At 40.3% G+C, this 27,753-nt stretch overlaps 1 protein-coding gene and 1 non-coding gene across 2 annotated transcripts in view; both read right to left on the reverse strand.

The window, feature by feature from the left end:
- Positions 1–27,753, reverse strand: part of LOC126299155 (tachykinin-like peptides receptor 99D) — a 1,430,543-nt gene that overhangs the window by 1,252,831 nt on the left and 149,959 nt on the right. The window lies entirely within an intron of this gene.
- Trnaa-cgc (transfer RNA alanine (anticodon CGC)) lies at positions 27,014–27,086 on the reverse strand. The gene has a single exon. It is a non-coding gene; the product is annotated as a tRNA-Ala (tRNA).

The following is a 27,753-nucleotide window of genomic DNA, read 5'->3' on the forward strand; positions in this document are numbered from 1 at the left end:
AGTGCCCGATTTGCATTTGATGGCCGAAATTGGAGCTAATTTCTACACTATAATTACAGCCAAAACTGTACCTCAGTGAGTTGTGATTTTTGTTGTGGTCTTCAGGCCTGAGACTGGTTTCATGCAGCCTCCATGCTACTCTATCTTATGCAAGCTTCTTCATCTCCCATAACTTACTGCAGCCTACATCTTTCTGAATCTGCTTAGTGTATTCATCTCTTGGTCTCCCTCTACAATTTTTACCGTCCACGCTGCCCGCCAATGCTAAATTTGTGATCCCTTGATGCCTCAGAATACGTCCTACCAACCGGTCCCATCTTCTTGTCAAGTTGTGCCACAAATTCCTCTTCTCCCCAGTTCTATTCAATACCTCCTCATTAGTTATGTGATATACCCATCTAATCTTCAGCATTTCGAAAGCTTCCATTCAGTTCTTGTCCCTCAGTGAGTAGCTGCGCTTTAATTACAACCACCCGGTACCTACGAATGCACTGTAAATATTACCTGCATATTTAAGAGATCACTGGAAAAGAACTAAAGAACTAAGAAGACACAAAACTTGTGGAAGTGGAGTGTATTTTACGTGAGTGGCGGAAAGGCTAACTGTACAGGAAGAGAGTGAGATTGTAGCGTGTTTTACTGGACGACTGTGTTGCACGAAGACAGATTCAAAACTGTACACGCAAGCACGCATGCTTTCGTATAATATTCCAGAAGGCAGTATGCACCCAGGTGGCAAGAGATCGAAACAGCAGATGAAAATAAGAAGGAAGATAGTATTAGTCAATAACAAAACATATTAGTAACTGAAGGCCTGAGAGTACTATAAACACAAGAGCCAATTACCGATTACATTTCTCCAACTGAAGAAGAAACACGTATGTGGTACAGAAATTGCGGTTAATTACACTGCTTTACTTTTAGTCACAATAGAAGACTGAGAGAGATTCTAAATTAGCTTGTCGTAGAAAACGCAACATATATCTGTTATTTTGTGATATTTTAAGGTTAATAAGAGAGTTATAGCATTAAATATTCCAAATGAATGTAGTAGACATTCTACCTCCTGTCCGCTTTGTCTAACTATGTATTTGTAACATGTATAGTCATTGTGAAGGAAGATGAGAGAGAGGCTCTAGTATTATTTGTGTAACTAAGAATATTCACCTCTCCACTCTAGTAGCAGATTTTCTCATACGACTATCACCTGAACCAATGCGCAACCTTCTTTGGGAAATGACAGTAGATTCATGTAAACACTATGTAAGATTGACTGCCTGAGTAAACTATCGATGAGTGATCAGTTACACGTCGCTGCCAGAGAGTGCTACATTACCGAGATACAAACATTGCAGGGGAAAACTGTAACATGAATTTTTTTTTATTACAGCTAATAGTATATGCTAAGTCATTGACGTATAATACCAATTTTCGCTATCCAAATAAACTCCTCTGACGTAGATCAGATATTACCTGTGAGTAAAGTTTCGATCCGGTTGCAAACCAAATTAAAAACCTCATGGAAACGTGTTTCCCTTGTTAGGTGTTTATGTGGTACTGAGTCAAAAGCTCCCTGTTAGTCTATAAACACTTAATGAAGCTGAAGGCCTATATCCACAACAATGATGATAATACGTGTTAAGGAATTAAGTTTCACGTATTTAATGGTTTCGGAAAAACGCGCTAATTTGAGTGGAGTAAATTCTTCTGTCCCAGGCAGGTCATAAGATTTGAAATCAGAATATGTTCTAGGATTCTGTTATACACGTATCTGATTGATACAGTCAGGTAGTTCAGTGGATGAATTATACTCACTTTTTTTGGATATGAACCTGATCTGTGCTTTTTTCCATAAACTGTGGAACTTTTTCCCTTAAAGGGATAGGTCTGGTCATGACTGCAGCTAACTCAGTCGCAAGTTCTCTGTATAACTCCACATACACTCCATAGGGCCAGGAGCTTTATTCAGTTATGCCAACGTAAGCTACTCTTCAACACCAATAGCAGTGATCACTGTCATTCGTCTTAGAACCGATACGGCTATTGAATAATTGCAATATTCCTTGATTTTTCTGTATGTATGATCATTGAAGAAAGAATTAAACATTTCGTCTTGTATTTTGCTACTGAAGAATTCGGTTCCTATATTATGGATAAGTTGTAGTTTGTTGGACTGACAGCCTTAATACTATGTTAAATTTCCTGAGGTTTTAGTACAGGCACTGTGGTAAAGTTTTTGTATTTTAGTTGTCAAAGGCGTCAGTTGCGATCTGCCTATGAAGTTGTGCTTTGTACCTAGTGTGCTACAAGTCCTTTATCTTTAGATGTTTCCCGAATTTTCTGTATATTATGCAATATATCTACTACCTTTAATTAGATACATATTTTTCCAGAGTTTGGTTAACTGTTCATCTGATCTTGACTCACAATTTTTGTGCATGTTACATGACGGAAACAATTCATTGTATCTGTTATCAAAGAGCTGCCTTAACCTCTTCCTTACTCATTTGATTGAACATAAAGTCTCTGCTGACTAATTTTCTACCGTTTAGAAAAATCTTCATACAACTGCATCATGATCTCTAATCCTAGTCTGTACGTCTCAATGATCAAAGAGTTCGGATCAGTTTATTGCTAACAAGTTTCGGATAATTATATTATTGGGGGAGTTCGAAGGTACGTGTTCTAGATAATTTCCCTAATTCTTAGTGGATTTTCTCTCGTGGCTGTGAAATGTAGATTTTCGAATAAATTAAAATCTCTGCCAACTCTTATAGCATGACTCGTGAACGTAATTACTAGGTAATGGTGAGTTACTGAAAGTTAACAACCTCTTGTGCAGCTGAGTCTGGTTACCATTAGAAGAACCCTATTACTCCCGTCTTTCAATGTTGACCGTTATTGTTGAATAAATCATTTAGTATGGAGCCTCCGATTCCATCTCAGTGATTTAAGATTATAGTAGGCTACTACAAACACACCACTCCCATCCCGAAGAGCGCATTTGTTCGGTATACATTTAGTTCTGCTTCGAAGATCTGACAATGTTTTTGATGATCGACAAATGTCCGTGTCGAATACCATAGCTTTTTAATACTTCCTTTAACTCTGGTCCTTCACTTCGAATGCTTCTACAGCTTCTAACTAACATCTTGATATTTTCATTGTTTTGGGGCATTAGGTAATTTTGTTACAGTTATTTTCGATCCTTCTGCAACAACGTTTGTCCTAATTCAATGGAGGGTTGCCTGGTTTTTATAACCCCCTTGAGCCATTGAGGCGGACCGTACAGCTGTGAAACACGCATCGGAAAGTTAAGAGATCGTACCCTGTTTATTGACTGTGCTGCTGTTAGCAGTAGCAGCTTTTTAACCCAGACACTCGTAAAATCATCCACAATAGTAGCAAAAAATAGTCTCCTTAACACAATCATATTGTTTATATTGGAAGCTTATAATCGCGTCTGGCCAAGCGTCCTGTTTATTGTATTACATTTTTCAATCTTGTAACTACTTTTTCTATATGATCGCTGTTATTTAGTCATTCGTTGTAAACGACTCCTAAATATTTTGAGCGTTATCATAATACCTATGCTACTAGACATATGAACGACTTTTCTTGTAATTTTCCTTCGAGTGGATCCAGCATAGAATACCACAGATGGATCCTTATGGGAATTTGTTTAAATGTAGAACTGGAATATGAGTCTTGTCTCGTAGCGTTGTGGGTCTGCTACGTAGGGTTGTGAAGAACGTTTCCCGAACTTTCTAGCAGACATTGGCATTTAGGATATAAGTACTCCTTTTTTTAAATATAAAATCAAGTATGCTTTTTCCTATTTTGTTTGTATTATAGGGGACATGCATTGTTCATCCTACACATGATGTGCATCATAAGAATCCGCAGAACTTCAGTTGGAATGCCATATGAATCCGGCGATATGTGTCCTTTTTGTTTCAGGCTTTCACCTCGGACTACTTCGTAGATGGCCGAGTTCGTAGCTGCGTCGCTTCCAGGTGTGGTGGCGGGGATTAACGAGGTGGGCTGGTTAGTCGGACAGCCCCCCCCCCCCCCCCCCCCCCAGGTAAATACCGGGCTGGTATCCACGTCACTCTTCAGATACTCACTGCGCATACATTAAGAAAACGATCTCACATCTGAACATAACAACTGCACTAGCTGCAGACACATGGGATACACAGCATTCCCGGAGGGAATGCTGGCGACAGGAACGGTACCCGGCCACGTTAGAGTACGCCTCACTGCCGGTGTCTCTTGCTCCATCGCTGCTTGTACTGCGTTGCCTAGATATTATGTTTTGAGTCTGTACCATGTTTAATTTAATCAGGTTCCTGACAGATAAGGGAATCACTAAATTGGTTGCAGTCGGTCTTACTCGTGATATATTGCATTTTAACGTCTGTATATTCGTCACCACAGTCGTTTTGGTTACACTTCACAATGAAGGGCATTATGTTGTGTTCGCTTGAATTGATGCCCGTCCTTATAGCACATCGTCCTGCCATTTTAGCTGGACGTTCGTTTACTAATGTGATATGGATTTTCAACTGTGCACCTGCTAGGCCGTTGTGCGTTTAGGCATAAGAAATTATGCGGAACGATATTACACAAATGGCAACCCTGGTCACTTTTGAGTTAAATGTTATAAAGTTACACCATCATTCAGCACACGTCTGACGCCATATTCAGACTGTCAACTGTCCACAGTCTGGCGCAATAGTATCTGTCTATTTCTGCACTGTTCCACCTGACCTCATCTGCTGATCATTCATGGAATTCCACGATGATCGTGCAGCGACACATTTCATATCGTAAGAATTTATAGTTACGTGTGACTGGATTAACTTCAAAGTGCACTACCCAACACAACTAAAAGAACACATTTTTGAAACCACATAATTGTCTTTCATTGCGACGCATAAGTTTCAAAATTGTCTTGAAGATGCCTACAAACTTCGTCTGTAATGGTGCAAAAGCATGGCGCCCTGCGACGCTTCAAACAGTAAGGTGTCGATTCGTGCTGAAAACCGGCCAGAGCTCAGAAGTCCATGTGTGATGTGAGAGATGTTAACAACGTCATATTGACATTAAATTCCGCCACAGTTATGCCCAACGACACCGTGAACGTGTCATTTGACGGAAAGGTCACCATTCCCCGTCTTACCCACATTTCGCCCCTTCTCGTCTCTGTGATGTATGTGACAACCGTGACGCCCAGTGTTTATATCACGCCGTTTTCTTATGGATGACAGCGGGAAACATTTAAGACACAACGCCGTTCAGAATCCACACGAAAAGTCCTCATGGAGTGACAGTGAGGGGGTCAGTGAAACTACCCTTTCCTTGACAATCTAATTCCCACCCATTTCGCTATCGAAAACGACAGTCTGATCTGAACTGAGTAACAGGACGACGTTCCTCACAACCTTTGACACTGCTAACACCGCTCGGACGATTCAGTTCTGCTCCAATGACTTCGTAGGCCAACAACACCACTCCACGTGATCCAACCCGTTTGAATACACCATTTTTATCTGGGTATAGAGTGGAACCGCTGGGAACCGATAAAAACCATTGGACGAAACGTTAAATATATCAGGAGCAGCAAATGGTGCTTATGCCATATCAGCCCTATCTATTTCACTCCCTCCTTTGGAGTGATTACAGAGAGTTGTGACACTGAGACATGGGTAAAAAACGGCAGTGAATCACTCTAAAAACACCCTGTTTGGGAAGCTCCTCGGTGTCACCCTCCCATCTCTGTCGAGCATCTTAAAAGTAAACCTATACAGACAGAACCTACGGTGAAAGTCTTAGGAGGCTGGAGGCAGGTTTCGCTACCGTCCTTGCACGTGTCAGTTGGCCATCCGGAATCGGAGGGGTGTCGATGTTGTTGCTATCTGAAAGCGTGTCAGCCTCGCACACCTCCATAGGACGGCACGAAACACGAGGGCTGATAAAGCATAAGCACCATTTGCAGCTTCGGATCGGTTTCGAGTTACGCCGAAATTTTTTTTAACTCCGCCCTAATGGTTCCACCCTGTATAGCAGAGCAAAAATTGTTGGCGCACTGCAAACCAAAGGATCAGGATGACATTCAATGGGATGCTGGAGCCCAGCATCCTTACAGAAGGGCTAAATCGTCCAAGGGGTGTCAGGTGCGTCAAAGGTTGTCAAGGACGTCGTTCTGTTGCTCATCGCACTCCGAACTGTCGTTTTCGACCGTTAAATGAGTGGAAGTCAACGCCCCCAGGGAAAGGGCGGTTCCATTGACGCCCTTTATGCCACTGAATAAGGCATTTTCGTGTCTGTTCTGAGAGGCAGTGCCTCTGAAATGTTTTCCTCAGGCACCAATAAGGAAACCACTAATTTCTACACTGAATATCGCATTTCTGATATCCATCGCGCAGGCGTCAAATTAAGGGATGAAATGTGTATAAGATGGGGATGTTGCGATCATCCTACAGTGTGACTCGTCCACCATGGAGTTGGGCGTAATTGTGGCGAAATTTGGCGCCAATGTGACATCATTAACCCACCTTACACGTCACATGAACTTCTGATCTATGGCCTTTTTTCGTATGTATTGACAACTTGCTGTCTGTAGCCTCACCGAGTTCGAGGGTGATGCCGCGGTGCGCCACACTTTTACATCATTACACAGGAAGGCTGTAGACACTTTTGAGCCTAATTTCAAACATACGCATCGCAATGGGAAACAATTATAACGTTTCGAATATCAGATTCTTTAATTGTATTTCGTAGTGTGTATAGAACATTACTACGGTGAGCGTTGGCGCAATGTAAATAATATATTTTTTTGTCTTTAATAGTTTTCTCGTTTCGTTATTTCTTGTTTGTTGTCAAAACGGAATTAATTTCTCAAGATGTCTTTTGAGTGCTTGAATGATCACAATCGCTAGTGCATTTACTAAAGATTTGCGTTTCATTATAAGTTACAACAGACCAGTTGCAAACACGAAACCTGCTATCTCCATTTAAACTGAGCGAATGCTCTACCATAAACACATGACAATTGACTAAGGATATGAATGTTCAATATTATCCCGTTAAAACACTTTGGCGTCGGGAGAGTGCTATTTAGTTTGTGCGTTGCTGTTTACACACACAAAGTACAATTCCTATTTAATACAGATGTTTAGCGGAATACGATATATTCTTCCAATAAAGAAACTAAGTAAGTAACACGTTTTGGGAACGCATTTCAAGCGCTAGTTTTCAGTAGCGTAAGGAACATTAATAACATAAGAAGCGAAGTTTTTGTATGGAAAAATAGAGAAACTGGTTTTAGACGTACAGAACCTTCGTTTACACTTGTAGCATCCCAAATAGCATCACTTCAGAAAAGGGTAACAATCATCCAACAACTATGTATAAGTGAATGACAAGTGTGATGTCATTTTTGAAGCTATTGAAAACATTTTATCAGTACCATTCTAGTGAAGATATGAAACCACCTGACCCAACAGACATCTTCATGAGAGGTGGTAGTTTCCAACTGGACTTTCCAGTTCCAGTAACTTTAAACATATGATCGTTAAACGCTCTTTCGTGGCGTCAAAGTTGTCTTTGGCAGAATGAGGTGACATGGACGGTATCAATGCATTTAAGTTTCAACTTAAACAACTATTACTTCAATTAATGTATACTCACATACATCCTATATCACTCGCGTTCTTGAGAGTACACACAAAGCCTCACAGTATCAGTAATTACCAAGTTACCAACTCTGTATCTGCATATGACGAACCTGAAATGAAGGACATAACATTATTCAACGGAAAGATTATTGTTTGTTGAAGTGTTAATGTTGTAAATCAAGACAAGCCGTCAATTGGTGAGTCTGAGAGTGCCTTTGACACCTTCGTGAGGAAACAATAATTTCCTTTTCTTGTGATGCAAAGTGATCATAAATCTTCGAATGTTAGTTCATGGAGAAATCCGAGGAAAATGTAGCAGGGTGAGGATGGGATAAAAAAGTAGATAAGGTTAAAGCAGGTAAACGATGCCAACAAAATTCGAGGTGTTTTACAGGACGTCTTTGGAAATATGTTCCGAAGTGGATACTGTGTCAGGAAACCTCTGCTGCTAGGCTAAACTTTTGTTCGAAACCTTGTGTACGCTGATGCCTCTGCGGCCAATTCTCTTACGGATCTTCAGAACCTTGTCGCGATGGGCGAGGACGCCACGTTAAGTCCTGAATGCTGTCAGGCCAATTGCGGCTAGTTATACTTCCAACATGTCAGGGCAAGAACCTACTTTTGCAGCTGAAGGGTCGGTATAGGGTACCCTGTAGAGAATTGTTTTCTATGAACTCTCCATAACTTGATTCAGTATCTTTGTTATTTTATCTCTTATAATGGTCTCATAAACCGCTTTAACTGTTTATTTATGCATTATGTACACGTTTTTTGCATACTTATTCTCTAAACATTTTAAAACAGTAGTCCCGCTATTTAATACAGTTTATTAATGTGAGAAATAACTCGAACAAAGAATTTTTTTTAGGAATTTGAATATTATGAGACAACAGCTCAATTCGAAATCAATGAGGTGCTACGGGTATGCAATGCAGTAGCTGCCTCGCGGAACTCAGTTCCTGTACGGCATACGACTCACATTTTCAGTTTTCGCTGATGTTAAACAGACGGGGGACACCAGTAGATGAATGTTACCGCACGCCGTGCCTATGAATATTAGGACCCCGGTTACTGTGGTTCGGTAGTTGACGGAAGAAAATCTGCCTCAGATTTGAAGAGCTAACGTCTTCTGGATACGCATCCAGTAAACCGATCATGTGCCCAGTGTGAACCAGAAATACACCGACAAACTCTCCGAATTGGTTCAGCGGTACATTCCGCGTGTTTCGGTAGAAGGGAACGAACTGAGAGGGTATGTGATGTTACTGCAATTATTATGAAATCGAGTTCAATAGAAAAAGAACTTACGAGTGTAAGCCCACTTTTATCAGTAAGACGTTTCAACCCTTGTAGCCTGATGCATGCCCCGATTCGATAGGGAACGGTATCATAAAGCTATTGTATCTTCTTCTGAGGCACGCTCGCCCAGGAGTGTTGTCCCTGGTCGTTGTCATCCTGGATACGGCCCCCATCACTAGACAGGAACTCGTTCTACCGGTGAGAGGTCTGTCGATTTTGGAGACCAATGCAGTCCCTCAAAATCACGCAGAGTATTCACAGTGGTCAGCTGCAATGTGCAGAAGAGGACTGTCCTGCTGCAAATTGGCACACCGATACTTTCTGGGGCAAGGAGTGGGGGGAAACAGGAAGTGTTACGCTTACTGCGTCCGTGTCTGGGTATATTTCTTAAGCAGACTCATTTCATTCTTGTCAAACAAAAGTGCAGCAGCTGTCGAATAAGTCTTTGTTAGTACAACCGGGTTCGCAACCTAAAGTTGCATCTTCAGGTACATCTGAATACAAAAACAGAGACTGGGAGAAAAATTTAAAAAACTTGATGAGAAGTTCAGTGAAAACTTTTTGTAACTTGCATGACGTTTAGATACTAAATATACGAAATGGACAGAAAATCTCAAAAGAATCGAGTACACAATAAGGAGGCTACCCATATTCAAATCATTTACAGCAAATCATAGAAATTATGGGATACCCCATCCCGCTTAGTCGTCTTGTATTAAAACGTTCTTGAAAGGGTCAGTACTGAAAATGAGAGTGGTGGAATTAAGGGAACAGCCATGGTAAATTCATCAAGTTCTAAAAAGAAACATTGAGGATAAAATCATAAAATATATGAACTTTTCCAAGGAATGGATAAAACCTACAAAAGTCTGTTGTAACGTGCTAATGAGAGGGTTGTGTGTTCTGTAAAACTCCATACAGATTATGTTACAAGTAAACCTTCATTTTATACAAAATGTTTTACTACTATTTACCAAATTTACTAATCACGTGTAGTATTTCTGATGGAAGTGCACATTTCTCCTACGTTGAAATAAACACGCACAACAAATTTCACTTAGCTTTTGCAGAAACAAAAGACAGTCTATACGACTAGCGACGTTTAAGGTGACAAATTAAACAGAGGAATTATAAATACAAAAACGTTAACTAGCTACCATACATCAGAGTACGCCAATATATCGTAACGGCTGTATCTGAAATATACGAAAATTGCAACAGAAAAGCTAGAGGAGTGTTACAATAAAAATTACCAACATCAAAAATGTGATCATCATAAACAGTGTTCAGCCTGGCTGAAGCACAGTAAGAGATATTCAAATGTAGATAACTGTTAGAGAACTGACAACTTCTTCGTGAGCGCCGTTAACTTCCTTAATGCGCCATCATCTCCACGTGCCATATAAACTTCGTTGCAGAAATGTTCAAAGTTCAGTTGCGTCGTTGTAGCTATGAGTGTTTCAAGCTTTACTGTTAGAGTGTGTAAATCATTACTCCTGGTAATATTACTTAAACTTAGCTGTTAACTTATATTACATCGCAACAATTTCCAGTTATAATTCTGACAGCTCTGACCATGCAAGACGTATCCGGAAGCTGTACTGTATATTAAATGCGAGATTTAAAATCTGAAACAGTTGTTACATCCTTACTCATAATAAAGATTTAAAATTTGCTTACTCACAATTTCAATGGTGTCAACAACAATAATCATGACAAAGTGCTACTTAAACTTCTTTGTTGATTATTAGTTTTCCACAGAACTCGATGAAATATGATGTAGTTGCTACGAGCTGAATATCGTATGGATGAACGATTGTTAGTAGTGGTTAAGGGTACTGAAAAATTATGTATTTACCGCAAAAATCTATAGAATTTGATCAAGTTGGAACAATGTGGATTAACGTACCGATAAACGGTTGTTACTTGTGGGTGTATAGACCGAAGTTGTACTTAGTAAGACGTTAACGATAAACCTTATCATGAATGGTCAAATGTAACTAAGCTGTACATATATGCAATTAAACGCGTTGCTGTTCTCCGAAATTTCTGCACTGAGTATTTCAACCACACCGTTAATGAAGTGTCGCATGTTAAAAAATAATTGAATGAAAGAGAATATACTGACTTTATCTCGGGTCAACTGTACACCGTTTTTAATTGACTTCTCACCAGTCTACGAACACCTCAATCTCGAGATCGTCTCCATGCAAGGTAACAGTTTGTTACACCGACTGAAATCTAGTGATGTGTCTTTGAATAAGAGATTTACATCATCGCGTCGAAGATCAGCAGGAAACCTGATGCTGTACCATCAAAATACAGAAAATATATTACTAACAATGTGTGAGAATCTGTTTATGCGATACGAGTGGCGCATTAGACGGACGTTCTTTATTCTTCAGTTGATGTGACCACCTGTCTAAAGCCTAAGTAACCACCTTTTGCAGGGTGAAACGCTGCGAGACGTGCAGGAAGAGAGCCAGTGATATTCTGGAAGGTACCAATAGAAATGTGGAGCTATGCTGACTTCAGTGCCGTGGGCAGCTGCTCTGGTTTCTCGGATGAGGATCCATCGCCCGAATAGCCCGATCGAGGAGGTCACATAGATTTTCGATTCGGTTGAAATGTGGGGAGTTTGGTGACCAGAGGAATAAGCTAAACTCATCGTGGTGCTCCTCGAACCACGTACGTTCACTGCGCGCTGTGTGACACGTCGAATTGTCATATTGGTAGATGCCATGGTGTACGTAGAGGTGATATAGTCTCCAAGAGTAGATGTGCACTTGTTTTGATCCACTGTGCCTTTCAGATCGTTCAGGGAATGCCATGAAAACATTATCTACACCATAAAGCTCCCTTCTCCGCCTGCACCCTTCCGACAGTGTAATGGTCATCTGTCGGACGGAGCATAAAATGTTATTCATCTAAAAGAGCCAAATGTAACCACTCAGTTGTGGTGCTGGCGTCAAGATTCCAGTTTTCGTCAGCGACGAACGGCTGCCAGCATGGGAACATGAAACAAGCTCCTGCTGCGGAGGCCCATAGGTAACAACGTTTGCTGGACGGTCGTTGAGGTGCACAGTTCGTAGCCCCTCGGTTCATCTGGGCGGTCAATTGCTCAACAGTTGCATGTCTATTCGCCCTTACACATCTCCGCAGCCGTCATTCAGTCCTTTCGTCTACCGCCTGTGACGCACATACAGGGTGTTTAAAAAAATGACCGGTATATTTGAAACGGCAATAAAAACTAAACGAGCAGCGATAGAAATACACCGTTTGTTGCAATATGCTTGGGACAACAGTACATTTTCAGGCGTACAAACTTTCGAAATTAAAGTAGTTACAATTTTCAACAACAGATGGTGCTGCAAGTGATGTGAAAGATATAGAAGACAACGCAGTCTGTGGGTGCGCCATTCTGTACGTCGTCTTTCTGCTGTAAGCGTGTGCTGTTCACAACGTGCAACTGTGCTTTGGACAACATGGTTTATTCCTTAGAACAGAGGATTTTTCTGGTGTTGGAATTCCTAGAACACAGTGTTGTTGCAACAAGACGAAGTTTTCAACGGAGGTTTAATGTAACCAAAGGACCGAAAAGCGATACAATAAAGGACCTGTTTGAAAAATTTCAACGGACTGGGAACGTGACGGATGAACGTGCTGGAAAGGTGGGGCGACCGCGTACGGCAACCACAGAGGGCAACGCACAGCTAGTGCAGCAGGTGATCCAACAGCGGCGTCGGGTTTCCGTTCGCCGTGTTGCAGCTGCGGTCCAAATGACGCCAACGTCCACGTATCGTCTCATGCGCCAGAGTTTACACCTCTATCCATACAAAATTCAAACACGGCAACCCCTCAGCGCCGCTACCATTGCGGCACGAGAGACATTCGCTAAGGATATAGTGCACAGGATTGATGACGGCGATATGCATGTGGGCAGCATTTGGTTTACTGACGAAGCTTATTTTTACCTGGACGGCTTCGTCAATAAACAGAACTGGCGCATATGGGGAACCGAAAAGCCCCATGTTGCAGTCCCATCGTCCCTGCATCCTCAAAAAGTACTGGTCTGGGCCGCCATTTCTTCCAAAGGAATCATTGGCCCATTTTTCAGATCCGAAACGATTACTGCATCACGCTATGTGGACATTCTTCGTAAATTTGTGGCGGTACAAAGTGCCTTAGACGACACTGCGAACACCTCGTGGTTTATGCAAGATGGTGCCTGGCCACATCGCACGGCCGACGTCTTTAATTTCCTGAATGAATATTTCGATGATCGTGTGATTGCTTTGGGCTATCCGAAACATATAGGAGGCGGCGTGGATTGGCCTCCCTATTCGCCAGACATGAACCCCTGTGACTTCTTTCTGTGGGTATACTTCAAAGACAAGGTGTACCGCCCAGAATCCAGAAACAATTGAACAGCTGAAGCAGTACATCTCATCTGCATGTGAAGCCATTCCGCCAGACACGTTGTCAAAGGTTTCGGGTAATTTCATTCAGAGACTACGCCATATTATTGCTACGCATGGTGGATATGTGGAAAATATCGTACTATAGAGTTTCCCAGACCGCAGCGCCATCTGTTGTTGACAATTGTAACTACTGTAATTTCGAAAGTTCGTCTGCCTGAATATGTACTGTTGTCCCAAGCATATTGGAACAAACGGTGTATTTCTATCGCTGCTCGTTTAGTTTGTATTGCCGTTTCAAATATACCGGTCATTTTTGAAACACCTCGTAGCTGCGTCGACGTCAGTTATCGATAATTCCATCTTGCCTTTCAAGGTTTACTTCAAAGACGATGCCAGGAGAAAATTTTGAAAACTTATGTGTTTCGGAAATGCTTCAACCCTTGGCCCGAAAACCAATGATCAAGCCCTTTTGAGCATCGGATAAATCGCTCCGTTTCCCTGTAGTGCCAATGACTGTAGGGCATCCCATCTCCCTACGACACGCCTTAGATGTCCTCCACTCTATCTGCTGCTACCTGCAGTCTGTGCGTGGTAGAGGTCCAACACATGACGTGATCACGTTAATGTGACTGGACCGTGTAAAGTAAAGTGAGATTCAGCTTCGTCTAATTATCCATTTCGATGCTAATCAATGTAGCCACGAAGAAAACCTTCACGAACAAGAGGCACAGGGAAATTTCACATACCAAGAAATGAATTTATGGAGAATACCATCAGTCAAGCGCACTCATATACCACAGCAGATACATGTTATGAAAATTTTAGTATGTAAGATAGGTTTGGCTAGAACTAACGTGTTGCGATCCAGTAAGAACAAAATAACAGTACTCTAGTACATTCTTAATTACTTTCACCTGTGTAAGAACGTTATGAATCTGAATAAAATGCGTAATTCGCATCAATATGACGTTAAGAACAGGAAATATCATGCGCAGGTTTAAGTAGGTGATCTTTGTGCTAACTCTCTAGGTTCGTAGTTGTTACTGTTGACATGATAATTTTTTCCGCTAGAAATATTCGAAGTTTGCAAATGAAATATATGTGAACAATGATAAGTGATAATGAAAGCACTTGTAACTCCACACAGATCTGTGTTATAACCGTGTTCATTTTACATGCAATCTTTCTAGATCAGTTTTCACTTCTAACGATTGCAGAGACGTTGCTTGTGTTTCACAGCTTTAATTTTTATTTTGCCCTAGCATTCCTGGTACCACATAAACCGAAATATTACTGCAGAAGCTCTACGACAATTCAGTATTTAAATAAAGTGCTTCCATAATGTCAAAGTTCTGCCATACAAATGAATGAAGAGCTCTGGGAATTACATCAACAAGTGGATGAATATTTCTAAATATCTTCCTTGCTATCTTTGGGATATGAGCACGGTTTGCTTTGTGAATTATGATATGGCAGACGATTACTCTCTCTGCTCATCCACCAGATAGTTGAAGCAACTGTGGAGACGTTATCTATGACTGTGGTGATGTGTTCTAGTTTGCAAGAGCTTAAATGGATTGTTTATCTTGTTGTAGGAGGCAATCATAACGTTTAAGGTTCAGTTTCTTGACGATCGACCATAAAGAATGAAACAACGAGCAACATTAGCTTCATGTATTTCTTAGTTTAGTACTGAGTCAACACCTGCGTAAGTCTTAAGAAAATTTTATAAGACCTAACAGGTCCTCTGTATTGTCTTGTTTTCCAAGAAATCTGTTGCAACAAGTATAATTTTCATCTGTTTGGTGAATAACGATAAAAAGTTACCTCCACGTTGTACAAGAGTAGGCAGTAATTGTGAAAAAGTTAAGGGCTGAAGATGAGACTAACTAATCAAGAAACACGAATTTCTTTACTACTTCGCTATGGGGGACCCAAGTAGACTCGGTGCCCTCAGCAAGAAGATGGCTGACTGCTGCCCACGATGCCTGACATTCCGATAGCTGCGGGCTGCTAATGAAAAATTCCTTCTGAATTTCTCCATCGGTGGCAAAGCCGAGGTGGACTGCGTGCGTGCCTCCACTGCAGCACGTACGAGCCGATCGCTTCGCCCTGCATAGACAACCAGCGCTGCCATCATAAAGTCACTCCCCGACCTTCATTATCAGTGGATCGATGTTCCAAGCACTGAAAACGTAGGAGACGGAATTCCAATAAAGGATCTACCATCAGATGTCAAGCCATCCCACGTCAGCAACCTCTATTTCACGAAATGATCCGAGCCGTGAGTGATGTAGCTTCCGTAGTGTCCGCTTAACGTCTTTAGCAAGGAGCAGAGTAAGCTACCAGATAACTGAATTATAAAAAATCTGATAATGAGTTACACTTCACGGTCTAGATGGTCCGATAACAGTTCCTTGTATATTTATAGTCTTAGTTCAAGTTTGTAATCATTCCTCGGCTTCTTCAGTTACATGAGTAAAGAGTATTTGTTTCCCTCAACACACAGACTGGGATGCTTTTGTTGGAGCCTGAGCTTTTTACTCATAAGGCAACGTGCCTGATCTAACTAAGCCGTAATACAAACTACATCAAATTGAAGAACTTAAAAAATTATTGTCTAATGGGCCCCTTAGCATGGATGAAGCCAAAGAACAACATAATTTATTCTTGATACAGACACTTACTGCGAAATTGGTTTATCTTATCGTAGTGATCACAAATTTTCAGGCCAAGCTCATTTCACCGTTCTGTCTTGCTCCAACCCACCTGCGCAGATGGTATAACAGATATAATATTATTCTTTAAGTCTATGTTAGAGTATGTCCACCTATGATACATTATTCGTACCCCCTAGCAGGTACTTCGTGGTTCATATTGCTTCTTGGAACATATATATCGGGGGTCTATCTTTTACGTTGTGATCACGTTTTTCCCATACACTGTTATTTGCATGATCTCGGTAAAATTATTTTTGTCAGCCTTTCAACAGCTGCCGGACAGTGTGGCCGAGCGGTTCTAGGCGCTACAGTCAGGAACCGCGCGACCGCTACAGTCGCTGGTTCGAATCTTGCTTCGGACATCTCGCTCCAGTGAAGGTGTAAGCCTACAGTGGACATTTCGTGGAAATTCAGTGAGTACGTTGCATTGTTAACATATGACATCACTAGAGCCAGAGCTGTCAAAAATCTGTCAAAAGTAATTTAATCGGGATCACACGAATAACAGTATATGGAAATAACGTGAGTATATGGTAAAAGAAAGAAAACCGATCCTTATGCAATATGGACGACATACCGTCTAAGACGTAAGCATAATACACAATATGTAGACAGAATAACAGACATAGACCTAAGAAACTATGTTACACCTATTATACCATCTGCACAGGTACGTTTGATAATGACAAAATGTCCACTCGAGCTCGTCGAGTAAATCTGTAATCACCACGAATATAATAATCAAATATGTAGCAGAAACCTGTACCAAGAGGAAAAACTTACACACTGAGCTGTCCAACCTTCTTTCATCAGTCGTAGTGGAGCAACGTCACGTGGCATGGACACAACAAATGGTGGGAAGTGTCCTATTTAAATGTTGAGCCGTGCTGCCTCTATAGACGTCCGTAACTGCGGAACCGTTTCCGGCGCAGGATTTTGTGCACGAACTGACCTCTGTGGCCTACCACCAGCCCTTGTCAACTGAAATCGGGACTCATCTCAGCAGACCACGGTTATCCAGTCGTACAGCATCCAACCGATTTGCTCATGAGCCCGAGAGAGGCGCTGCAGGCGATGTCGTGATGTTAGCAAAGGCACTGGTGTCGGTCGTATACTGCCACAGCCCATTAATAACGAATTTCGCAGCACCGTCCTAACGGACACTTTCGTCGCACGTCCCACATTGACTTCTGCGGTTATTTGACGCAGTATTACCTGTCTGTTAGCACTGACTACGCAAACGCGTCTGGTCTCGGTCGTTCTGTGAAGGCCCTCGGCCTCTCCGTTGTCCGTGGCGAGAGTAATGCCTGAAATGTGGCATTCTCGGCACATTCTTGACACTTTGGAGCTTTTAAAATTGAATTCCTTAATAATTTACGAAAGAGAGGGTCCCATGCTTCTAGCTCCAGGTTCTGTTCCGCGTTCAAAGTCCCTTAATTCGCGTCGAGCGGCCATAATCACGTCGGTAACCTTTTCACTTGAAGCACCTTAGCACAAATGACAGCTCCGCCAGTGCACTGCCCTTTCATACCTTGTGTCCACGATACCATCGTCCACTGTATGTGTGCATATCGCCATCTCATGACTTTTGTTACCTCAGCGTAAAGTATATCGGGGTACTGGTGCGACTTTTAAGTAAGAAAACGCAAATATAAACAAGAACTGTTCACTTTAATGCAATAGTCACAATGAATTATGTGTTGAACAGAAATATCTTCCTCAATTTTGGTCTGTATTCACATTTCAATTTATCGGATAAATTTTTCCCTCTTTACTAGTCTTTCCAGACGACTGACATGGAAAACTTTAATAATAAATGCATAGTACGTATTTAAGGACCACTGAGACGTTAGTTTACAATGTATTTTGGACAATGTTTACGCGCATAATCTATTTATGGTATTAGAATTCTGAGGACCTGACCTTTAATGCAGATATATTATCATAATAGCTTTGCCTCACCAAGTAAGTAGCAGATTATCAGCCATGAGCAATACTTGTTAGCAAGATAGCACATTATTCCACATAGCTTAGCTGACTGACGAAATAAAAGTTACTCTTCTTCGGTGACTAATTTTAGGAACAGGTTTAGAAAATATTTGTTTATATAATCTGTAGCCGAGAATTAACAGAAAAGAATTGCAACAAACTAGTATGCTGTCAAAAACGAAACAATTCTTCCACATAAAAAACGAATATTGGTCAAGAAACATTAAAAAATATTCCTCAACTGTATTGAAGGCACTGGGAAGACGAAAAGGTAGGTAAAAAGTAACCCGAATACCCACTTCAGTTTATAGGTTATTACGTGAAGTTGGTGTGAAAGAGGACATTCTGTAACAGACATTAATGCTAACTGGGTGGACAGCATGTAACATGACCTATACTGGTAATGCCCAGCGTATTTATCAAAACATATTATGGGCCAGCGGCAGCTTGTTACCTGTCCTCAAATTAGCTCTCGTTCCTGCTACACTTACGTCACTCCTAACATGTAAGGAAGGTTGGAAGATTGGGATTCAACGTCTCATCGTTTCGGGGCCATTATAGATCAGGAACAGAAAATGCGCGAACGCCGAGTTGACCACATGATAAAGCCATTTTGAAAGTATATCTATAATAAAGTAAATATTCTGCAATCAAGCCTGTAAGAACTTGGGCCGCTGACGAGTCACTGTGTCATTTTCTGCCAACGGCACCAATGGATGTTGCAAGTAAGGCCAGTATGTCAGCAGCCTTACACGTTGACGGTTATTGCATCTTGGACTCACTTCTCGTGATTCAAGTAGTTTCTAATATGGTCTCACAGAGCCAAGTGCAGAGAGCTCGGATCATCCCTCAATAGTAAAGCCACATGCAGATCTTAAATTCGTGCCTAGACCTTCACACTACACTAAGGCGAACTGTCCGCTCATCTATCGAGGCAGACGTAATATTTGTATCAAAAGAAATAAATGTATCTTTTAGAAAGTATTACTTTTTAACTGGGTGATATTATGTGAAATTTTATGTATCCCTTCGTACAAGTGGGAGAATTTTATCATTTAACAAAATACCCTATGTTTATGTCAATTAGTCACTGCCTATGAGTTTCACAGTTACATTCTGTGTAAGGACAACACTAGAACTCAGCACACCGCAGAGATTTTGCATTTCACGTTACATGGAAGTACACTAGAAGATACCGAACGAATGTGAAATACTTTTGCAGTCGTCTTCTCAGGGATTTGATGGCAAGAAGGTCTAATAAACGAAAAATACATGGTTCCCTTGATATACCACGTGACACCCTTTGCAGTACATTTTAGTGTACAGCGAGCTGTCGTATACTGTCAGAGGTCGAGAGGGAAACTGGAGCAGAGCCATATGACTCTTCGTGTCGCCAAAAGAGCGTCTGCTAGCAGGGAAAGCAGTATTCTCCGACGAAGTTTCTGTAAAGCCTCGCCAATGACAACATATACAACGACGATCTGTACGGTCATAAGAATTAATAAGCTGAAGTCGACACCAAGGCAGTTTTCATTGGGGACAATTCCACCTTGTACTACGGCAGGACAGTGCTACTTACTCTTTATCCTCTCGGTGAGCTACAACATTAATCAGAATGATCCTATGGGGAAAAATGCTCGATCCTTCTTATTGTTCAGATAATACACTTTTGAGTGAAGTTTTTTGTAACATACATCAACTGCAAAGAACTTGCTAAATGCTGGTAATTTATGGTTATAAAAGTGAGCCCTAGTTGCAATAACTAACAGTTATAAGACAACATTCGACACTTTCGTGAACTTTACAGCGTGGAGTAATTATTAAGTTAGTAAGGAAAAGTTAATAATTAAATAAAAAACATTTATATTTGCCCGCGTGTCATTAATACTCACTGGTAACCTTGCTTATCAAAATGATACATAGCGCATAACAATGGTTAGGTATTCAGAAGATATTATCGTCAGTGCAGTCAATACACACATTAAGAATAGTTTGTTTCAATCAACTTCATAGGCTGGCTTCAGGTACCTGTGGGACACATTTTAAAAACAGTAATGTTTTTAAATTAGACATTTGAGAAATGCTCTTATATTTTACATAACGCTTTAGTTACTATGTGAAAATCAGTCAATATTTATTGCCTTTTTCACTACATTCCATATGCATTATAGCAAATTCTTGAAATATAGGAGGATTACTAGCATTAAGAAACTGCCCAGTGAAAATATTTCCAGTAATTTAATTGTTCAGGAATTATTATTTTGCCAAGGACATTCACCCCATCAGCTCAAATTTTCTACGTTATGTACATTGTAATGCACAGACTGAGAAATAAGTTAAGCTCTGAGAAGGAACAGTTCTGCTATGGCCACATTTTGAACACACGCGTTTGAATCTGATGAGTGCTTCCACTTGGTGTAAAAACAATAGAACTTAGTTTAGTGGTGCATCTTCGGTATGTTGTGACTGGTATTACAGAGCTAATGAGCATGTCGTGGAGCATCGGAGCAGCAAATGCAGTTACAGAATCGAAAATCTTTCAGACGTGTCACACAGCTATTAAATGTGCTAGAAAGACATTTATATCCTCTACAGAGCTTATGAGTATGAGTGATTAAATCTGTGCAGTTTCCGGGTAGTTCAAACAGTCAGGTTTATGCCTCTCCACGTAGTAGCGAAAGAGTACACGACACATTCATTTCGCCAAACTCACTCGAACAAATCAAGGGGGACTACTTTAACTATGAGTAATGCATGAACGCGAACGCGTACAAGACTATCTGAAACGTCGGAGATCATATCGCACCGTTTCCCAATGAAGCAACAACATTTCTATTAGGTAACCTCTCAACGTGTAGGCTGACGTAAACATAACGTTAATATGAACTCTCATGATTTTCAGCCGTTGATCTAGTTTCAACTTTTCAACCGACGACCTCACAGTTCTGATTTTGTGAAGCTGAAAGCCGACAATGTTGTCTAAACATCTAGTAGAAAGTCACGTTCATTCTGTAAGAAGCCATTAATTCAAACCTGAGCTAACTTGTAATGTAATCGGTGAATTGTAACAGTATAGCGTTACTTCGAGAAATTTATCGCTACACCTGACCTGTATTGAGACTGCATTGTAATCAACTGTTAATGAACAAAACGCCCTTTAACTCGGTCCAACTGTTTCTCTGAGCATGGGCATTCGATGTTTTCTCTGGAAAGAAAAGTACGCGACTACCCGAAAGCTCCAACGAGAAATATGATTTTGTGGTGACATCCTGTATAATGTGAGTAAGTGCTGCATTTTGTTACCTTAGTGTACATAAATTTAGCTTTACCTCCTGTAAAACGTGTATTGGAGAGTTTCTTCTTTCCAGTTTTACTCTCGATGCAATGCGAGAAGAATCCACGTGTACTCTGAATTTTCTTTTGTAATTCTTATACACATTTTGAGAGAAATACCGAGTTGACAAAAGTCGTGAGAAGACATGTGACACGAGACAGCTGCTGGCTCCTGAAGCGTATGCGGTGCATTTGTCTGTGCATAGTTCTGATACGGAAAGAGTTCATGATGTCCGGCACTCAAATCGGTGACGATCTAACTCGTGATACACCATGTATCTTACGGCATGGTTCGACGGAGGCGAAGTCCAGAACTTGTGATCCTATGAGGGTATCTACGTATGTAGAAAAATTGTCTCTGCGGCACTGAAAGTCCACCCTTGGCCCAGGAAAACCAGAATCTTTTTGTGGCCTGTGATCTGTTATGATCTGTCTCACAGAGGCCTTCATCACACTTTCAAAGTCAGTTAACTCACTACGTGCAGCAATATTCACAAGACAGTTGGTTGTAATTGACTACTCAGATGTGGTATCTACACTCACACTATACACTACATTCAGCAGCATTAATCGGCCGTTAGACTGTGTACATCTTAACATGGGACAAAGCTTTCCATAAAATGATGTCTCTCACTTTATATGATTGATGGTTTAGAGCCTGTACGTAGTTTTTATCTAATACTGGACAAGAATAACGATCAGCGGTATACTAAGTTATCTTACGGCACTGTGTCCAAAATTACTAAAAGCGTTCATTTTTCGGCACCGTCTGTATTTCGCTTGATTGTGTTAAACATTGTCAGTGAAGGCGTTTCCGCATACAATTCGTGCCGATCGGAAACTCTGTACAATGCATATTGTCAAATGACAAAAACCAAACTGTGGTACACAAAACAGGCTGAATTACGAAGAACAGAAAGTGACATTCATCATTAGAAAACGATTAACCTGTTCTGTATTCTTCGTTCAGTAATAAAACTAGAAAGGTTTAATATCACATGGATGATAATTCAGTACAAAAAATTATCGAAACAAATTTTTATCCATTTCTCGAAGAGGAGCCGTTAGGTGGCCCCTTTCACAGAGTTGGAACTACTCATGAAAGAGTTACGGGTCTCACGCTACAGGCACTTCAAACAGGGCTGCCTATAGAAGAAATATGATGATCAAACGCGTAACCCAAAAAAATTCTAAAAAGACGCCAGCTGAACATCAAAAACTGAACAAACAACTATAAATAAAAACTTAGAAACATTAGTTTCATTTTTATTCTAAGGCTAAGTTTAAGGATCAGCGAAAAAAAAACAGTAGCAAAATATGGTGTATATTGCGGCGAAACAATAAAATAAATGTTTATAGAAAGCCTGCTAATTGTTGGATGGCTAACATATCCGAAAACAAATAAACAGTTCCTGGAAGAATAGGGGTTAGACGTCCAGCAATTCCTACAAACATTTCAACCTACATAGACGATAGAGGAACAAGGATCGTGTTTGGGTTTTGCTTGCTGACAGGACTCAGATGAAGTGCACATATTTACGAGAAGACTACTGACCAGTTGCTTGATGGAGAAGTGATGGCTTCTGGAGAAAAAAGGTGCTGATGACGTATGCCTGATATTCGGTGACTTACGTACAGCCGAAGATGCCATGACAACAGATCTCCTACATGCTAAGTGGCGAAAAACTCCAAGTAGTTTACTTCAGTTAGGAATTAGGAATAAATAGATAAAGTAAAAGCGCAAACTAACGAAATAATTAGAAATCACGAAACTTTATTACACGAGCAACATCGCTCTTGAGGTGTCTTTTGTTATACTTTTGATCCCCAAAGTGCACTAACCTAATTTTTAATTCTGAAGGATTAGTATAATACGCCTTATACAAACAGCTACGTTTGTTTTAATCGAAATCAAGGTTCTATGGAAAGTAGAAGTATTATGATTAAGAGGTAGTATAAAATGCAATGTTTGGTAAAAACAGAATTTAAAAATGTTTTTACACGGCTTAGATACTAGCACACACGATATATTCTGAGACTCACATTGTAATGATAGCATAGTTCACCATCACTCATTCCCTTAACAGATATATACAGAAGTATACTACTGCATTTCCTCTCCTCATTTCCTGTAATAATCTCCAGCTGGAAAGTGAAAGCCAGAGATAGAACAGTGCATTAAATGAAGAAAATTAAGCAGAAAGACCGCTGTATGACTGTGGTTTAATAACTGAAGCTGGTGTTTCGCGAAGATTAGCATCCGGTACAACCAAGCACCGTTTAGAGAAAATACTGGAGGAATTTTGAATAACCAAATAGCGACCAGCGAACTGTAGCTTTTGCCTCATTCTTACACGGCATTCTTTGGGTATTGCCCATAGACGTGTCAAGTCACTGAATTTTGTAATCAAACATTTAGAGTCAAAAGTGACTGTGTTGTAGTGATACTGATTATTTGAAAAGGTAAAGAAAGTACTGTCACATCCAACAGACGAATACTTTTACAGGGTGTGAATTAATAAGAAATTCGGAAGCTAATCTACACTTCCTCGGAGAATCTCGGTGATGAAGTCTTCTTGGGATGTCAGTCGGTTTGCGGCACGACGCAATGACTCTGCTGATAACCCGAGAAGATTTCATCATAAATAAGAAATACGTGTTTGCTACAAAGAGTTTTCTCATTTGACTAGAAAAAAATATTCTAGCTTTTGGAATAGTAAGTTACTGAAAGCTATTACAGTTAACTGATTTTGTGCTACACTTGCACTTATTATAAACATAGGAAGAAAACAATATGCTCGGATAGTGTACACGTTATTATTCCACAATAATATGGATTGTTACGTTAACAGACGTAGTTTTGGAATAATAAAATGAGGGCGATCTTTATATTTAAAATGTAAATTACAATAGATTACGGAAAACATTCAGCAGATATTATGAAGCGAATAATTCACCATATGAATTTGTATTTATACGAGAATAAGTTCGAAAACTCTCCTTTAATCATTTTGGTATTCCATTTGAGTTTTATTTGACCCCCTTCGTAGATAAAAATAGTAATACATTTATTAATTTTAAGATTAAACATATACCTAAAAAGGAAGAATACGAATTGAAACTATACTGAAACTATTTAAACTATACTGAAGAATTGCAGAGTAGTCGTGTAGGTAGAAGACATTTGAAATCGTCTTACTAGTATTTTATACAAGGTAATTTGTTTTTCTTCCTCTTTGACAGTCATGAACAAGAGGAAGTAAAGAATTAACAGTTAATGCGTGAAAGCATGCAAGAAGTGTTTTTATTTACGTATTGGTTTTATTATAAGACTGATTTAGGCTCCGTAAGTCTGTCTTTAGTATCTGAACATGTTAACCACGATACACTCATCGATAAACATGATTGCTGCCTTAGGTTGCTTACCTATAGAGTGTTTTATGGATTATCTATAGTTAAATTAAGATGAATTTCATGTGGGCAACTGCAGTAATGTGGAATAATGGATGTGCATGACGGGGAGATGGGAGGAACCGACAGTAGGAAAAAGTGGAAGGTAAAGGGTGAATGGAAAGTTAGGAAGAACGATTAAAGTTAAAGTTTCGGCCACCAGCACTGTTATTAGAGACGGAGCACAAGCTCTGACTGGGAAAGAATAGAGAAGGAAATCAGATGTGTAGTTGTCAAAATAGCCATCGCCGACTAGGGAACCTACAGACGGCCTAAATCCTGATAGCCGGACGGGAAATTTAACCACCGTCCTCCCTCATTAGAATCTAAAATATTAGAAGAAGAATTTGTAGATCTCGTACATTGTTAATTTTATGCACTGATAAGACTGATAAGGCGGGTCGATAGGAAGTACAGGGTGGTTACAATTAAACTTTCGTTACTTGAGAGGATCCCCATGAAAAACGTGTCATCGTAAGACAATAACACGTTGTGAAAATATTTATAAGCATATGCCGAAGATATGTAATGAATAAACCGTTGAAGGGACAAATTTTAATTTCCACAGTAGTGCGTAACTTTCGTTAATTCCGTATAATGTTTATGTGACAGGCGACAAATGTTGCTCAGTGCTACAACCGTCTGCATCCACAACAGTCAGGAACCTTATTAAATATTGTGCTATTAATGGCCGAAATATCTCAGCTGGGATGTTGGCGAAGTTCATCACTATGCTCATCTTCAGCCTCCCATGTGCGTTAGTGTCCAGCTGATAACCAACAGCAACTTCTTCAACAATTTCTGGAGCAGCTGGAGGTCGACGTTTCCAAGGAGCAGTTCCCCATCGCCAGTTGATTCTAATTTCCTGATCTCTGTTTTCCCTTAATTCGTCAATACCTGCGGTGAACAGCCACACTGTTGTTGTTGTTTTTATCCAACAGCTTTCCGAGTAAAGCTCTGTTAACCTAGTCCACACTCATGTTGACTGAATGCAACTGCAATGCACACTGATGCTTGTGTTTTGACGCTACGTCGTCGTACCCGTACCGGCGCTGAAGGGTAAGTAATGACACTAAACTAATAACAACACAAATATTGCAGCGGACTGTCTAAACATCAGTTCTATAAAGGAGGGTACCCACACGGTAAATAGATTTTCGTCTGCACTGGTTACTTATAACCACCCTGTACATTTTCCTCAAATATGACGTGACGCTGGACACGATAAGACATTTTGGATCTAGATGGAACTCAGGCTGTAAAGTCAAGGTTTTAATCATTGTCAGCTTAGTGTTAGCCTGCGTCATGTCAGAGAATATCAAGACATTAATTAGCACCTAAATCACGAGTATCAAGCTCAGGTATAGGAGAGAGCAGTCAACAATGTAAGGTGTAATATCACGAGCCTTATTCACGTGTTAGGAGTTACAACTGTAGAAGCTAGTGTGAGTTTCGTGAAAGTTGCACAGCAGCGTAATCAGCCTTGGCTTAACGAAGTTGTACAGCGAGTTAACGAGGAAATAAACTGGTTACTGCTGCCTTCTCAGAGAGCTCACATACATGCAGTAACGGTCGCTCTTGTTTTAGTTAGTAATTCAAGAAGTACGCTCTTCGCCTTAATATGAAGGCGACTGACCGATTAGTAAATGTGTTAAAAATGAAATTAACAAAAAAATTATAGTAGTTGGTTTGGGAGACAGCCATTCAGTTAAATAGGCAGTAAAGAGGAAAAAAATTACCTGAAATTCGGAGTAGTATAATAAGGACTATCACATTTGCCCCCAACGACTAAAGTAATAGAGACATCAAGAATTAAAGACAATTACACTATTGCTGGCTTAAATTGATGGAAATGTTTTAACTTGTTGATGTAATGTACCTGGATGACACACCGTATTTGAATTTCTGTTTTTAAGAGTTCTGAATTAGAAATTAATAACTTTCATCTGTGGTGGTGGTGGTTACTGTTTAACGTCCCGTCGACAACGAGGTCATGAGACGGAGCGCTAGCTCGGCTTGGGGAAGGATTCGGAAGGAAGTCGGCCGTGCCCTTTCAAAGGAACCATCCCGGCATTTGCCTCAAACGATTTAGGGAAATCACGGAATACCTAAATCAGCATGGCTGGAGACGGGATTGAACCGTCGTCCTCCCGAATGCGAGTCCAGTGTGCTAACCACTGCACCACCTCGCTCGGTTTTCATTTGTGAAATAGTATAGAGAAATCAATAATAATGTATGTGGAAAATAAACAAAAATTGTAAGTTGCAGACCAAAAGTCTTCTTCTAAAGCTCGACACATGGACGTGTCTGCATGTGAAGTAATACTGGCTAATAGCGCCACTATACATTTTATTTATTATTAATATTTAGAAGAGGTATGTACAAGTAGAAGATATCGAAATATAGTTGAAAAGTAGCACCTGTCGTGAACATATCCGCAGTTTTGTGCATGATAGTTGCACTATAACACATTACAAATTTCTATGAAAGATAATAGTCAAGAAAAGCGATGTATTATTTAAATTTTTCACAGCTTAGCACCTATTCGGATTTTTCACAGGGTAAATAAAACTATATTCTTAAATAAACGGTCAATGTAGCGAAAAATCCTCCGTAATTCTCATGGGACTCACTGCTATGGATATTCATATTTATTTATTTTGCAAAGTGATCTCAGGCAATGAAAGTCAATCAGCAGTAATATAATTCTTACTCACTGAAACAATCAAAACAGTGAATTAATTCACTAGAGACCGATTTCAAAGTACAATAGAGAGTATCTGCTGGAGTAAGGTTCATAATGCGGTGATGTAAACTCCAAAAATCAGTTAACATGAAAATGAACTTCTCTCTATCTT

Source organism: Schistocerca gregaria, chromosome X (assembly GCF_023897955.1).
Source record: "Schistocerca gregaria isolate iqSchGreg1 chromosome X, iqSchGreg1.2, whole genome shotgun sequence".
NCBI lineage: Eukaryota > Metazoa > Arthropoda > Insecta > Orthoptera > Acrididae > Schistocerca > Schistocerca gregaria.